The sequence below is a fragment of the Rattus norvegicus genome, chromosome 14, assembly GCF_021556685.1.
Source record: "Rattus norvegicus strain SHRSP/BbbUtx chromosome 14, alternate assembly SHRSP_T2T, whole genome shotgun sequence".
NCBI classification, from domain to species: Eukaryota; Metazoa; Chordata; class Mammalia; order Rodentia; family Muridae; genus Rattus; species Rattus norvegicus.
Genome location: NC_141547.1, coordinates 6,875,536 through 6,892,152, shown reverse-complemented (window position 1 = coordinate 6,892,152; position 16,617 = coordinate 6,875,536). Strand labels below are relative to the sequence as shown.

Sequence of the window (16,617 nt, the reverse complement as noted above, 5' to 3'; positions counted from 1 at the left end):
GATTATGAACCTAGATGAACCTAGCAGAACATCACCTTGTTCCAAACGAATGTAACGTAACTGCAAACACTTGTAACTCATTCTCTTTAGTAACTTAATGTAGCATCTGAGTTATAGAGTAGTAATTGTGTCAGTGCATATCTGTGCTCAGCTACACACCCTAGGGAAGGCACAACATGAGCACAAGAACTCTCTGTCTTTTATGAATGGAACTTATCAGGTTGTCATATTAAAATATAAAGTGCCCTACCTTTCAGCCTTAGGCTGGGCACTAAGGCCATGGCCAACTCTCAGCTACATTTGTTTCAGCTCTGTTCCCCGGGGTAAATCCCTTTGTTCTGAAGTAGCATCTTTATCACTATTGAAGCTTTGTCTCCAGGTAAGCATTTTACAAAAATGCATTTGAATTTAAAAAAAAGAAACCCATTGTTATATATTGAAAAGTTTAAAAAAAATCCTTATTTGTGTGAGTTTGGTCTTGTTATTTGTCCAATCTTTCAAACATTGTTTCAATAAACTAATAATTCAGTGACAGGCGAATTAGCTTTATGTTTAGTCCAAATAGTCTGAGTTTTATCAAGATTTTTTATTTTAAGTCTTTTTCCCCCTAAGAAACCTAGATGTGGCCAATCCACGCGTGCTGTCTCTTTAACAGGCTGTCATTTGCTCATGATGTGTAATCCTAAATCCTCTGCCAGCTGGTTCCCGGCTACATCAAAAAGTCTGTAAGGCACAAACAGAACAAATAAATCATAAGCAGAATCAGCCATGGCCCCTCTCTCCGCAGGCCTGCTTGCCGCAAGCAAATACATGGTTGCCACTTTGGAGGTCACTCTGGAACGTTCTAGAACAGCAGTACCTTTTAGATAACAGTAGATTTGTTGGGGCTCCTGTTAGCACTGATAACTAACTATTCCCCTTCCAGTGAAGGGTGGTGACCTCAGGACAGTTGTGCTGTATCCATCCTCTTTGTGTTGGAGTTTGCAGACATACACACACATACAGATACACTCTCATCCTCCTGTACCATTTTGTATATACTAAAAAAAAAAAAAAATCACTGAACCCCAAGCAGCTCGGTATCTTTCTTATAATTCTGCAATGCTCAGAATTTGTCAATAACACTCATGAGTAATTGGATGCAGGTGTTACAATTCACAGTACTTATGTGTTCTAGACTGACCTTTACCAATTCCACTCAGAACAAACACGACAAAGTTGCTTGGTCAAAAGATGCATTTAAAACCTCATTCCCACGCCTCACCGATGTTGGCTGTTCTCTTTCTTCCTTTTCTTTGTGTGAATGTGCGTGTGTGTATATGTGTATGTATATGTGCATGCATGCATGCATGCATGTGCATGTATATGTGTGCATGCCTGCATGTGTGCATGCCTGTGTGTGTGAGTGTGCGTGTGTGTATATGTGTATGTGCACGTGCGCATGTGTATGTATATGTGTGCATGCCTGCATATGTGTGTGTGTGTGTGTGCATGCTTTGTTCATCTGATTTACTATGTTGAAATGGTTGCAGAACATTCACAAAAGCAAATGAACAAATGGCAAATAAAATTCCCATAGTCACATTTCTTAGAGATAAATGCTTTTAACAAGTGTTAAACATTTCAGAGTTTTCTATTCTGTTACATATTGGTTACAAAATTCCAATCATGATGTAGTAACTATTTTAACACGCTATCTAGCAATACATCATTACATCATGTACTATGCAAAACGCAGGATAATGCAACACTATACACACCTCACAATTTGCAATGTAAAAACAGGAATCAGTCCTAATTACACCTGAATATTATATCAAGGACTAGAGACTGCGAGCCCTGTGCTTTAAGAGATTTACCCTCAAGGTTCCACTGGCTAAAGAGCAGGAGTTTTTATGCCTGTGCACATGAGCTTCCTCATACAGCCCTGGATACAACACATAGCTGGAAAAGCAGCTGGCCATGACCACCCATGCAGGCCTCCTGGGTCCTGAGGGAATGGCCTGTTGCCCTGTTGCAGTATATTCTGTGTGTGTGTGGTGGGAGTAATGGGGGGGGGTGACACTATAAAGCTTTGTTTCTATAAGATTTCAAATACTTTCCGCCATCCGGACCACAGAAGGAATCCTACAGAAGGAATATTGACACATAATATCAAACTACAGAAAGAATATTGACACATAATATCAAAACGTATTCATGGGAAGAGGGGTGGGGAGATGGCTCATCGGTTTAGAGAAGTTTGTTTCCCAGCATGCGTGTCGGGCCAGTCAAAAACACCTGTATCCTCAGCTGCAAGAGATCTGGTGCCCTCTTATGGCCTCTTTTGGAAACACACTCAGTATGCATGTGCCTGCATACAGACATGCACACATACATACACACAGTTACAAATAAAGTAAATCTAAAACTCCCAATCACTTTTTCTGCATCCTGCAACTAGTTCAATGCTGAAAAATATGCAAGCGTATTTTCCTTAAAATCGTCGCACACCATGTAAGTTGGCTTGCCTTGTAAATACAATATAGGACATTTCTTGTTAAGTTGCATTTCTGCCTTTGCACTATATAAAACCCAGAATTAATCCATCTCTGAGAAAGTTATAAGTTAACTGACTTGTGCAGGCTATGGGAACTCTGGGTCATGAAGGACTTGGCTGTAATTTAAGCTCCACTAATCACTAGTTAACAGTGTGCAGGCTAATTATTCTCATCGCTGAAAGGGATAACAGCAGCTACCTCCTAGGGTTATTATGAGAATTAACAGAGGTAACATTCTTTCCTTTCCCTCCCAGCCCTGTGTATTTCATAGGACACAGATGGGGCCACAGTATTAGTTCATTTCTTGCTCTTTACCGTCTCCCTCCTCTGTGTCTCCCGCAGCCTAACTTCTAAATAATGCACAAGTCATTGTAAGAACATTAGCATTAATGCCCAGATGCGTGTGCTACTGAGCTAACTCAACAGCGAACTTGGCGTTCCGTCCGTCTCCAAACTTTCCCCTTCATTAACTGTCTTCTCCAGCCCCCCCACCAACAAGAGTCCACCAGGACACCAGGTTAACCGTGAAACCTGTCTTGCACATGGGCAAAACAGAGTTTCAACTGGTCTGGTCCATTTTCCCTCAGGGCCTAGACGGAGGTCACGTTGCTCACAATTAACTCACTCTGGCCATACAGTGACTGCCATCAAGACTACCACAAGAGGACAGCAGTTCAATAAAACCTTTAACTCTATTTATAGCCCACTCTAAGCAGTCAGTCTCCATAGAGTCCAAGGAGTCCTAGCAAATGGCCATCAGTTCACAGGCCACAGCAGGTCAATTGAGTGCCATCTCCCCAGGATTCCACAGTATACAAAGCATTTGGACCTGCGCATTGTTCCAGCTCACCCCCTCCAGCCCAGGAAATAGACAAAGCAGATGCTGGCAACAAACTGCTTTCTTCATCAGGCTTCTTGATGCCTCAGAGGATAGTGCACAGCAGGTGAACAGAATTTGGAAGGCAGGGGAAGCCGCTAAAGGGCGGGGCTAGCCTCTAATTCATACAATCACTGTACAGCTCAGTAACTAATCACATGCCTGTAGGATAAACATGCGACTAAAAATGTGTTTCATAAAGCATTTTCACTCCTACCTCACCTTAGAGAACATCAAAATACCACAACTAGAAACTCGAAACCATAGATCGGGAATCACCCGTGACATTTACACCAGTCTGTAGCATTCACGTGCGTGTTACTGAAGAAATGCCTGCTTGGCGCCTGCCAGGGTTAAAATATGTGTGTAAGTCAAGACCACTCTTGAAAAGGAATGGCAGGAATTTTTATGAGAAATTTTCAATTGATTCTGTCAGCGTCACAAAAGCCTACCTCATCAGAGGTATTTCTCCAGCATGGGGGATGGTTGCGTAACTCCACGGTGTGCCCCACATAAAGACCTGAGTTAGTATGAATCAAAAAGTATTCTTCTCTTACAGGCCTTACTTGATTCTGGCGAGTGTCTTCATTGTATCGGATCCCTCTTAAACTTTGTTACCTGGGAAATATCACCAGAGCCTTTCTAGCTTGAAAAGTGGAAGAATCTAGTTAATTAGTGTAGCTACACTGATGCCTGCCTGCCAGTGTGAGTGTGAGTGTGAGTGTGAGTGTGTGTGTGTGTGTGAGAGAGAGAGAGGGAGAGGGAGAGGGAGAGAGAGACAGAGACAGAGACAGAGAGACAGAGAGATAGAGAGATAGAGAGACAGAGACAGAGGCAGAAAGACAGACAGAGAGATAGGGAGAGAGTCAGAGAGAGATAGAGAGAGACAGAGACAGACAGAGAGACAGAGAGATAGAGAGATAGAGAGACAGAGACAGAGGCAGAAAGACAGACAGAGAGATAGGGAGAGAGTCAGAGAGAGATAGAGAGAGACAGAGACAGACAGAGAGACAGAGAGATAGAGACAGAGAGATAAGGAGAGAGACAGAGAGATAGAGAGATAGAGAGACAGAGACAGAGAGACAGAGATAAGGAGAGAGAGACAGAGAGATAGGGAGAGAGAGAGAGAGAGAGAGAGAGAGAGAGAGAGAGAGAGAGTGCGCTCCTTGCTTGAAGCATGTCCCTGGGTTGGCTGATTGGCCCGATGCCATTTCAGAATCTCAGCTTCACTGTTCTCTGACCTCCTATCGTCCCAGCTCTGATTTATGGGGCTTAGACTCCCTCCAAAGGCAAGGTGTCTGGAGTTTAGGGTCTTCACGGCCCCTCCCATCTACCCGCCCCCCGCCCCTTCCGCTTGTGTTCACCTTGTAGTAACCTTGCAGAACTCAGCATTTTTTACCTGGGCTCAATAGCCAGGGACTCCACTGGAGCTGAGAGAGTGAGAGAGCCGTGGTTGCCATTCCTGAGTGATGGAGTCATGGGAGAAACTGCATTGAGCAAACAGAGTGGGACCTGAGCCGGCTCGAATATGCACTAAGCCGCTCAGGACAGAGCAGCTGCTGTCTCTCCCAGCCTGCATCTGTCACTGACCACTGTGTGTGCAAGGTGAGAGCGGGGGTTTTTCTTTAATTCAGAGATAAATTGCTAGGCATTGCTGTTGATTATGCTACATAATTGGGGGGGAGGGTCCGTCTATCACCACGACTTCAGGTTGTGGACTGTGTGTGGCTTTATGCCCTTGTTTGCCACGAGAGGCCATTCAGCTCTCCCGGGTGTGTGTCTGGATCACCGCAACAGATTGGACGAGGAGCTGCTCTTCCTCCCCGAAACGTGGTCTTTCAGTGTTGTCTCCTTGAGTCCTTCCTTTAATCGCTGCTACCAGGTGTCATAGCTGTCCTTACACAGACTCAGAGCTAACCCAAATGTGTGTGAAACTGCTTTAGGGGTAAGGCTGAAATACTATTTTTTAAGTTTATGATGTGATGTGTTCTTTGTTTACCCACACGCAAGGCACAGAAACTTTCTAAAGTGGAGTCTCTCAGACAGAAGTAGTGTGGGGTTTCTATCTATGTATTTGCTTATCAAAATGAAACTACTTGGTCATCTGTGTGTGTGCACGTGTGTTCATGTTTGTGTGTTTGTGTGTGAGTGTCAGCACATGCTTCTGTGATTTTTAAAATATCTCAACAAAAAAAAACCCCAATAATTCTTATCCTCCGATATGCTTCTAATTAACCTAACAGCATGTAAGCTGTTTTTATGAGTGCATCTAAATTGTAAACCTCAAGTTTTGTGTCTGCTAGATAACACAGACACTGCATGAGGTTGTGAAAGTGTGCGGGGACATAGCACACATCCTAAGTTCTCAGAACAGTGACTGAACCATGTTCTTGGGTAAACAGATGGTCCTTAATCCTTAGCCACTTCAGCATGTTAACTCCTAAGCCAAACGTATAAAACATGTGAAGAAGGCGTATGGTTCTGTAGTGACTAAATAAATATATGGCATATATTCGGCCATGAGTCACACTTCAGAAAAGGGAAAGTATAGCATTCAGCTTTTGTATAAGGAGGATTAGAAAAAAAATTAGGAAGGCTAATTAGGAAAGGTCACTGTAACTAATCGAAGAGCAATTGGAAAAGAACAGCAAAGCACCCTACCTCCTCAGATGCGGCGTTTCTCGTTGAAAGAAGAGTATCGTTCCTAAGGGAACTTGGGATCAGCAGAAACGAAACCAAGAATGAGCATTATTAATAAGATACACTGTCACCCTGTGGAATGTGTTAAGTAGGCTTCTGGGGCAGAGTAAGACAATCAGCATAACACCTTCAAGTGTTCCTTAGAATTAGTTTACTTGTGGGTGGACTTTGAAAATGAATAAAGTGAATGTGTTCAACTAAAATCCAATTCATATGAAAGTTGCTTAAAGCAATCACGGAACATAAAACATCAAAATGGCTGGTTCTCCTGCTGTTGGCTTGGCAGGAACGTTTGGAAGCCCCAATCTAGAATGTCACCTGGTTCCTCATACACAGGGAGTGCTCCACACCTTGAAAACTATGCTCACGGCTTCTCGGTTTCTGAATCTAAGATGCTATGAATTGATTCTCAGGGGTAACCTGGTTCTACCCTCTGATTTTCAAGTGAGTCGGAACCACAGGTTCACGTCACAGCCGATAATGATAATCACAGGATCGATAATGGCTGTCCCTCATGTTGAAACCTTGACTGTGCTGGGTGTCTCCTGCCACAAGCCACAGTTTGGCTCATTCGATGAAATGACTTTAACTGAGTGACAGGGAAGGCGCTGTGATATCTCCCTGTGATAGAAACGCGCATATCCATAGCTCTCTAATGACATCAGGCTCGGGCGTTCAAGTGTGGTCTGTTTGTACCCATGCTCGTCTTTCATGCAGAATGTTAGGCAGTCGCCCTGGATGAGACATAATCAGCCTAAGCCGGGGGGAAGGACCTTGGGTCAGTGTTTATTCTTAAATGGCAAGCTGACTTCATGGAAACAGATCCAGAAAGTTTACGGATTAAAGGCCCCGATCTCAAACCATACGGCCTATCCTCACACATTTACTCCAATGCAATTAAACCCCCTTAACGAGGGGCTGGGGATTTAGCTCAGTGGTAGAGCGCTTACCTAGGAAGCGCAAGGCCCTGGGTTCGGTCCCCAGCTCCGGAAAAAAAGAACCAAAAAAAAAAAAAAAACCCTTAACGAAAGGGAATGATGGTTTGCTATTTATACTAGACAACTATCTAGAGGTTTTTTTTTTTTTAATTATGAATCTTAGCACGCTGTGGTTTTGCTTCCGCTGTTCTTTCTTCCAGAGTTATGCTTTTTAATCGAGACTTTAAAGTTACTACCACATCCTTAATTTATTAAACGACACTTCTTTTGATTGGTGCCGTTGGCGAGGGGTCAGCAATGTTTTATCCCTAAGAAGACCCCTAACTTCTCAGAGGCCGAGTGATCTGCTCACTGCCTGAACAGGAAATAGGTGAAAGGGGAAGATAGAGATATAGGCTCAGTGTGCAGGCAACAATTCTCTGTTGCGCTTTGCACCCCTGTCATTTGCTTGGTAGCCTGTCAACCTACATGAATTGTCTCCACCCACCAACACAGGGTTTCTTTAAGTTGGGCTGAGGACCATGTGGTTCGTGGAGGTGGCTTCCAGCACACGAAGTAACTTTTCTCTGGCACTTTAGCCCCTAACTTACATTCTTCTTATTAGCTTCTTTCAAGGAAGCATAGATTCCCATAGGAGGATGAATTTGTGCAGGGCTCCCGGGCTTCCTCCTGGACCCCTTAGGTAGTCCTAAGTTATGCAGAAAAGGGGTGCATGGAAATAGAGAGTATGATAAGACTATTTCCTTGGGTGTGTCCTTCTGAGGCCAGTGTCCTGGTAGCCATGGGCTCTTTAGCAGAATTTGGGAATATAAGTGGCTGGAAGCGGAATTAGGAATACCTGGGGCTCAAGGTTGTTCTTTGGAGACGTAGACTGAAGATGTTTCTCGAATATCTACCTAAAAGACCTTCATTCAGAGAAACAGCTTCACAGGGCAGAGAATAACCTCAAACGCGCTATGTAACATAGGGCAGCCTTAAACTTGTGATTGTCCTGCCTCTGTCTCTTGAGAGCTAAGATTACAGACAGGTGACACCATCCTCTATGTATGCAGTTTGGGGGGTAAAAGTGCGGGCTTTTGGAATGCTAGAAAACATTTCAGCAACTGGCCTGCATCCCTGGTTTCTGGCCTTATTTACATTACAATTCTGGCCTTATTACAATGTCTTCTGAGGAAGAAGAAAGAGTGGTTTCTAGAAGACAAGTATAGATGGTAACTGTGGTTATCACAGGAAGCATCCAAGGTATTGGTGATTCCTTTTCAAAATGCCTAGGACGTGACTGCAGTTTGGGTTGTTGTTGTAGTTGTTGTTGTTGTTGTTGTTGTTTTGAATTTTGGCATATTTGTATATGGATGGCATTCCTTGGGCACAGGGCTTGGCCAGCCATGATGGTCATTTTCCTTCCATGGGAACTTTATGCTTAACCTGGAGGTAACCCACACATTTCTTTGGGCCTGTGACTTGATAGCGGTTTGCCCTTGGAGGTCATGGCTACTATTCCCCACTTGTGGTAATAGGTTGGCGTTCAAGAAGCAACACTATAGAGAAGGTTGTAGTTGGGATTTAGAAATTGGAGGTGTGTATCTATATATATAATGGTCAACATGATTTCTGTGTCAATATTTGAGTTATTCCTACTAGACAGGTTTAGAAAAGAGACTCATCTTCCCATAGATGCAATTTTAAAGACACAATGCCAGTTACCAATTAAATGTAAACTCCGTTTGATAACCCAAGCATTCTCAGCAATGTACAGTTTCAGGAATCATCCAGATGCTGGGCCATAGCTCTGGGATGTAGGGCCAGCTTAATATGTGAGGCCTTGAGGTCCATCCCTAAGACCCACCACACACATACAAACTCTTACTACTGAAAGGTCACTGAGACATGTAATTACAACCTCAAAATATTTCTCCTGAGCCTTGTGATTCTTCACAAAGAAATCACTGCCAAGTATATAACAGCAGATTGGGCTTTAAGAGAATTCCCAAGAATTACACTTCAGTGTTTTTCAAATCAATGAAAACATGCCTTTATTATCCCCTTTGGTGGAATATTTTGAAGATCACCATGCTTTTTGCCTGTCTTGATAATGAAGTATTAAACAAATATTTCTTGCATTCTTAGTTTCATGAGGAAGAGAGCCTATGACAGAAGTCATGGGTTCATGCCAGTGGGTCCAGAGATGATATCGTGTAGCTACAAAGAACCATCTTCTCTTCTTTCTAATTCCTCCCGAGTGTCAGTACTGTAAGCCACTAAAAGGACTGACGAGCAATGAATCCTCTTTATTAAAAGACCTTGGTTCATTTCCTGCCCTTACAGCACTTATCATTTGAGCGAGAACTCAACAGTAAACATTTCCCAATGAGGGTCCTAGTCACCCTCCAACTGGGCTGCATTGCTCTAGAGAATGAGTTCTGTGTAAATTCACCATTCATTTTTGGTTTAAGCCATCACTTGGCATGGTAGTTATTCAACCAATATTCATAAGCAAAAGTAAATGAATAAATCAGTCACACACTGGGTTAGAATTGTCTAAAGGTTCGCTACAAACCTTCTGTGTTTTCAGTTTGATTATCATAAACAAATTCAAGGGAGGGTATCAAAATGATGTTGATCGTTCTGATCCAACAGAAGCACCATTCCCCATCACACACAAGCACCCAAGTCAGCTGCACCTAGACCAGCAAGCATATGTATGGAGATGTGTATAAACTAGACAGAAATTCAGCTTTTAGCTGACCTGGCGAAGTGTCCTTGCAATGTTCCTGCTTCTGAACTCAGAAACGGTGTACGTGGGGCGTTAAGGAGTGGAACAAGAGCTTACCTTTAAAATAGGGTAAGTTAGCATTTCCACCCCTGCCTTGACCGAGAGAACCTCAGAATCACGGCATTTCCACTCAAAATCCGCCCCCCTTTTTAAAAATCCATTATGTATTTTTAAAAAGGAGGAAATACATCTCTTGTTTGAATGGAGATGGGGTGTCTTCACTCCCCGTTTTCTCTTTCCATTCCAGTGTCACAGTCGCATTTCCTGCTGGAAGTTAGTAGACAGACATGTGGGATTTCAAAGCCAGGGGGAAGGAAGAGTCGATAATAAGTATCAAAACCGGTACAAGGACCCACTAGTAAAAGAAAAAAAGTATCTGATGTGCAAAAATCAATGGACAGGAGTCAAAGCCATAGGATACGAAGCAGGAGGTATTATAGAAGCAGGTTTCAGCATGACTATCTGCATACGTAGATGGTTTACAACGTCTCCACTCTGCCACAAGCAAGGGGAGAGCCACTCTGCCGTAGCAGAAATGAGGGCCCACCATGGCCTTCTTCTGTACAGAGGCCCCAGTGTTCCCTTGGGCCTATCAGGTTCCCCAGGTTAACAAGTGGTGAAGGGGTGGTCACAGCATGGGCTCTATGCTGGACCCTTATGAGTGTCACATGATAAGCCAGAGGCCCTTGTCTTGCTCACACCACTCCCGATTCCTAGGTCCCATACTTGGCTTCCCAATGGGGGTGTGCAGGACTGAACTCACCCACCGGACTCTCATTGTTGGGGTAACGGAATGAGGAGTTGTGAGCTGTGTGTGGACTCTCCAGAGGTATCAGGCTGGGCTGCACTGAACCCCAAGCGATTCAGGATTCTGTCAAGATGGTGAACCTCAGCTGAAAAGACTTCCTGTCGTCTGAGACTGTGATTTCTTATTTTCACTGCCTGTTCTTCCAGCTGATTTCCTTATCCTGGAATTCACCCTAGTTAACCCCCCCCCAGCTCCTCCCTACTCCCCTATGACCCTCCTACAGCATCTCACGCCATCTCCTGACCTGGTCACTGAAACACCAGTCAGGCTCAGCTCCCCAGCCTGCCAGCCTGTGTAGAGCAATGTGCAGTGTTCCCAGCAACAGATTAAGGCAAATCCACAGGACCCAAAAAGCCACGGCCACTAAAGCAGGCCACCTGGGATTAGCTGGAATTTCTGCCCCTGGGATTGTATTGGTTAAGAAACGCATGTGTGTTTTTAAAAAGTATATATTTTGTAGCTTGTCTTTAGCTGACACCCAGGAGGTGTGGTCACTTTTGGAAACAATCACTAATAAAATTAGTCAAAGTGCTGGACATGAAGGTCAGACGTGTGCGTGTTAAAATGTCCACGCGGAACACCTAGGGCCCACCAGATGTTAGCAGAGGATGGCTTTAACTATCAGAAATATTTATCGTGAGCAATGAACACAGAATGGGGACGCTAGGCCTCCTTCATGACCCTTGAATGAGCCCTTGGATGGCGAGTGACTTAGTCTTTCGGGGCCTATGTGTTACATCGGTATAATCAACCTAAGTCACATATAAGTTAGCTTTATGTAGGCTTTCACAGCAGACGAAAAGTTAACTGGTAGACGGCAATATTTTAACAATATTTTTCTAACTGGATGGGAAGGTAAGGACAGGCAGTGATTATTAAACAGAACAAGGGAAATGAGTAGGAAATGAAGAGGAAACAATGATGGTCGGAGACAGATGTCTTATTACCGATGACTTCCGCCCGCAGCACCAACACAACAGCCTACTCAGAAGAGACACTCACCTATGTTTGATGATGAATCTATAAGAGAAAAAAAAATGAGACGGAGTCAGGGGAAGAGAAAGAAAGCTCCTGAAAGAACCTTTTAAAAACACCACCAAGATGTCTTCTCTGAACTCACTCGGTTATATTTATCTAATGTTCAAAGTCCTCCATGATCCGCCCCCCGCCCCGCGCCCAGCACAAGGCCACAACAAAGAGTGAAGCATAGGTACACTGATTACAGGAGCGCATTATCCGTCCATACGGAGAAACAAAGAGAAACTCCGTGTGCTTTGAACACACAGCTTGTGGTGCACCTGCTAAATCAAAGGGAAAGAAACGGAAGTCTGAGGTTTCTGGCAGAAATCAAGGGGGTGAGCGTGAGCCCCAAACTACAGGACCATTTGTCAGGGACAAATGTAGATGTCCCCCAGTTTGTGATATGTTTGTTCCAGGGGTTCTTGCGCAGCAATAGCCCTGTTGTCTCTGTGTGAACGCCCCAGCTCTCCCACAGGTTATAAATGCTCCACCAGAATGCTAGTAGCCGGCAGGAGGGAAAGACCAAGACAATGAAATGAGCCCGATCCTCATTATACTGGCCAAGTATCCACGATCAGGCCACAACCTGTTTCTATTCATCTGAAAGCAGACGCATTCCCGTGGTCCACGCCAGTGCCTAACACAGTCCTTGACGAGAAGCAGGCAGATCACAAGTTCAAGACCTAGCTTGAGGAAATTTGAAGCTAGCCTGAGCTACATAAGGCACTATCTGAAAACAGAAAACAAGTAAGAGAGCAAACAACATCCCATAATTACTCCAGAAGTTAGTCATCTGGTCTTTTGAGGACTGTATTTATTGTGTCTGATTCGTGTAACTTTATTACTGAGCTGGTGATATTAATTTAATATCATCTCCCCCCTCTTCCTCCTCCTCCTCCTACTTCTCCTTTTCCTCTCCTCCTTCTCCTCACCCTTTTCCTATTTCTCCTCCTCCTTCTTCTCCTCCTTTTCCTCCTTCTCTTCCTCCTCCTTTTCCTCCTTCTCCTCCTTCTTCTCTTCCTCTTCCTCTTCCTCCTCCTCCTCCCCCTTCCCTCCTTCTCATCCTTCTCCCTCTATTTTTCTTCTTTAAGATAAGGTCTCACATATTCCAGGCTGGCCTCAAACTCATTATTTAGCCCAAGAATAACCTTGAACTTCTGATCCCCCAGCCTCCACCGGTTGCACGAAGGGTTTATAGGCTCTACTCACCAGGTCCTTCATGCAATACTGCTGTTGATGTAGAAATTGAAACCAGAGCTTTGTGAGACTTGCCCAACACTCCACCAGCTGAGCCCCATCTCCAGAGTGCTTGCCCATCTCTTTAACAAACAAATCCATATGGATTTGCTTTCCCGCTTACTAACTCTAGCGGTATGATCATCAGAGAACACGCTTCGTGCCTTTATGGAGTGACTCCACAAGAAAAGTTATTGACATGACTCTCACATGATTTGAAGAGCTGTAAAAGGTGCAGGGAGGTGGAATTAAAGGGACAGTTCTATGCAAGAAGATCAATACCACTGTGTTATCTGTGTGTGAGCTTTTTGATCTTCCCATTACAACCGAGAGTAATGGTGGCGCCTCTTGTTTGTGTCACAGAGTAGAAGAAAGAAAATGATCCGGTCAAACTTTCTCCCCCAGGTTCTGGGTGAAGACTCATGCCCTTCTTAGTTGAGGATGGCCGTTTTCACTCTCTGTCCCTTCAGATCACCTTCTCAGTGTGCGTCTGTCTCTGTGTCTAAATCTCTCGTTTTTATAAGGACACCAGACTTGTGGCGTTTGCGTGTTTGAAAATGCCCTCCGAGTGACAGGAAAGGCCTGGCAGACTCCCGATTCAGTTCCCCTTTGCTGCCCTGCAACAGGTTGCCCTTTGCCTAAAATTTCAGGTCAGTCGGAAGCTGTGGTTGTGGAGGTCACATGACAACAGTCACAGAAGAGTTTAAAATTAAAGAGATGGAGCTAAACTTTGCCCCGAGTCATCTTGGGCAGGAGCTTATAATAGCAGGAAAACAGGTTCATCATTACAAGAGGAGGTCAAAAGTGAGGCTCCCATCGGGTGGGGCCTTGGTGTGACTCATGCTTAGGCCACAAACGTAAATTATGAGAAGGAGTCTGCTCCCCTAAAACTCGGAACGCAAGGAACACACAATGCACTTTATACTCTGATCCTAGAAAACCATTGTACTGTGCATAATATAGCCAATAAATTCCCTACGTATGAATGAAACTTTGGGATAGAAAGCTGGGTGCTCTTCTGTTGCGTGACCTTTGGATCTTAGACCTGCTGCACTGTCCATGAATTCAATAGGAGAAACACTTCAAAAGTCTTAACAATGTTCCTTAGTATTCTTTAAATGTTGTGTTGCATAGCAGGAGTGACGGCCACATGCGCCTGCCACTTTCCTAAATGCTCTCCACACCCAAACGCTTTTATTTCTCACCAGAGTGCTATAAATAACAGATAAAGAAATTGGGCAGTTGAGGAAGTTGAGACAGAGGCTAACCAGACTCCAGTCACCTCTTGGCTGACTCAGAGCTCAAATCCGATCTCGTAGCCTGTGGCTTAACCATAATGGATACTGGTTCTCAAGAGAGACTCAATCTTTCTGGATCTGTCTTTAGAACCCCAAAATAACCACGCTGAAATGTGTGTTTTAAAAGCTCTCGTTGGAGTTATTTTTGCAGATAAGTGGTACCCCTGCTCCTGACTTTATCTGCGCTGTCCCTCCTTGAGCAACGTGTTTTGAGGCACGATGTATTTTAGATACAACCCAGTGAGCGGTCATCTTAGCGTCTATGCCCCACCTTGCAGCCCTGCCCTGGACCTGCTTTCTCCCTGGCAAGTTTTCTGCTCATCTTTTCCTTGATGGTCTACTGAGCCAGGCCACGTTCTTATTCTCCACTGAGAATTTGAAGTTCTCACAGACATCACAAGTCACTTGCAGCAACCTGACCAATGCTCCTGACGTTTCCATGAACAATGAATCAGCTGAGAGCGTGGCCAGTGAAGTTTTGATCCCTACTTGGTTGCAGAGGGAAAGAAAACCATGACAATGAGTTAAAAGGAGCAGCCGCCCATTACTCTTGAAAACAGTAACGAAGCATAGAAGAATCAATAAAATTAATTATGCAAATTACATCAAACAATAAAAGTAATAATTTAAAATGTGTAATTCGTTTGCCCGGAAACTGGGAAAGGGAATAACACTCGAAATGTAAATAAGAAATACTCAAGTTAATAAAAATAAATAAATAAATAAAATGTGTAATTCTTAACATACTCCTTACCTTGAAGAATCTTACTCAGAGAGGGATATATATATATATATATATATATATATATATATATATATATATATATATAGAGAGAGAGAGAGAGAGAGAGAGAGATCTGAATTGTGTGTCAGAATATGGAAGCTGTCTATTGATCAACTATTTTAACTTTTATCAAAATTGAATGCCCCCAACATTATTTATGTTTGCATGTAACTTATTACACATGTAACTTATTACTGAAGATGAAGCATTAATCCAATATACACACACACATACATACACACACACATACACACACACCACACATACACACACACATACACACACACCACACATACCACACACATACATACCACCACACACACACACACATACATACCATACACACACACCACACACACACACACATACATACCATACACACACACAAACACATACACACATACATACCACACACACACAAACACACACAAACACACACACATATACACACACACGAACATACACAGTTGTATAATATTTTAGGCTTTAAAAAGATATTGCAGCAGTGCTCTGAACTGAAGATGACTCGGACGGTACCAAGCGCCTGTCAGAATAAATTGTCACTCGTGTGACAGGTTAGATCAAGGCAAAGAAGCACGTTATGGATCAAACCGACGCTTAGTGCTTTTGATTGCTTTGATAAAACGCTACACCCTGAAGCAAAGTTGAGACAGGCTTTTCATTTCGACTTACAATTAAAATGGATGAGTCCACTGTAGCATGAAGACAGGACAGCAAGTGGCTGTGTGTGTGCCTGTGTGTGTGTGTGTGTGTGAGAGAGAGAGAGGGGGGGGGTGTCAACAGCACAGGGAGCTAAGAGTTGCCTCTCCAGCTGCACATGGGAACAGAGTGAGAGCACTGGGAGTGAGGTGGGCTGCCCTCCCCCCAACACCCTCCCCAGGGTCATGCTTCCCCCAATAGGGCTCCACTTCCTAATGGTGTTATAAATTCCTCAAATAGTACCACCTCCTAAGGGCTGCTGTTCGGAGAACCGAGAACCGCTCCTCCAGAGGTCATTTTCTCTTAAACCACAGCACTGGGTAAACCTTAACTTTAAGACATATTTAAGTAAACCGGAGACACCCAAGGAATAATTCTCTGAGCTATATTTTAAATCTTGTCTCCAAGAACAAAGGCTGTGGGAATGGGAGCCACGGAGAGGAGACAAGGTGTGGGAAGGACGGGGTCTTTTGTCTTTTCAGGTCTGATGACCGTGTGGTCCTGTGGACCGCTCTGCAGTTGACCTGTGCCATTCCCCCACGTTTCTGTCTCATTGCTTCTTACGTGTGTCAAATGGTTCATTCATCACTCATCACTGCCGAGAATATGAGGTTTGGAATATTTAGTGAGACTGGGTTCAGTGCTTCTGGTTCTATATTTTAAAAAAGGAACATGGCGTTTTCAAAGTAGATGGTTGTGATGACTGCTCACAGAGGCTCCTCCTGGGCTGAACGAACAACCCTGACACACAGCTTCTACAAATCAAAATCCGACTAATGATTTTAGCATTGTGACACAACTTGTGGGTAATGGCTTTGAGGTTGGCTTAGAATCATTTATCTGTATCAGCAGTTCACTTGTGTTACCAATCTCATGGGCGAAGGGTGCAAGCAGCTGGAGAGCTAAAATCGATTACCCAGGCA

General features: G+C 43.9%; 1 protein-coding gene across 7 annotated transcripts in view; it reads left to right on the top strand.

The window, feature by feature from the left end:
• The window catches only part of Arhgap24 (Rho GTPase activating protein 24), a 629,479-nt gene that overhangs the window by 497,569 nt on the left and 115,293 nt on the right, over nucleotides 1-16,617 (top strand). The window contains exon 1 of one of the 7 annotated variants that reach the window (XM_087582830.1): nucleotides 4,979-5,022. The gene's annotated coding sequence lies outside the window, so the exon portion shown is untranslated. 7 annotated transcript variants of the gene reach the window in all.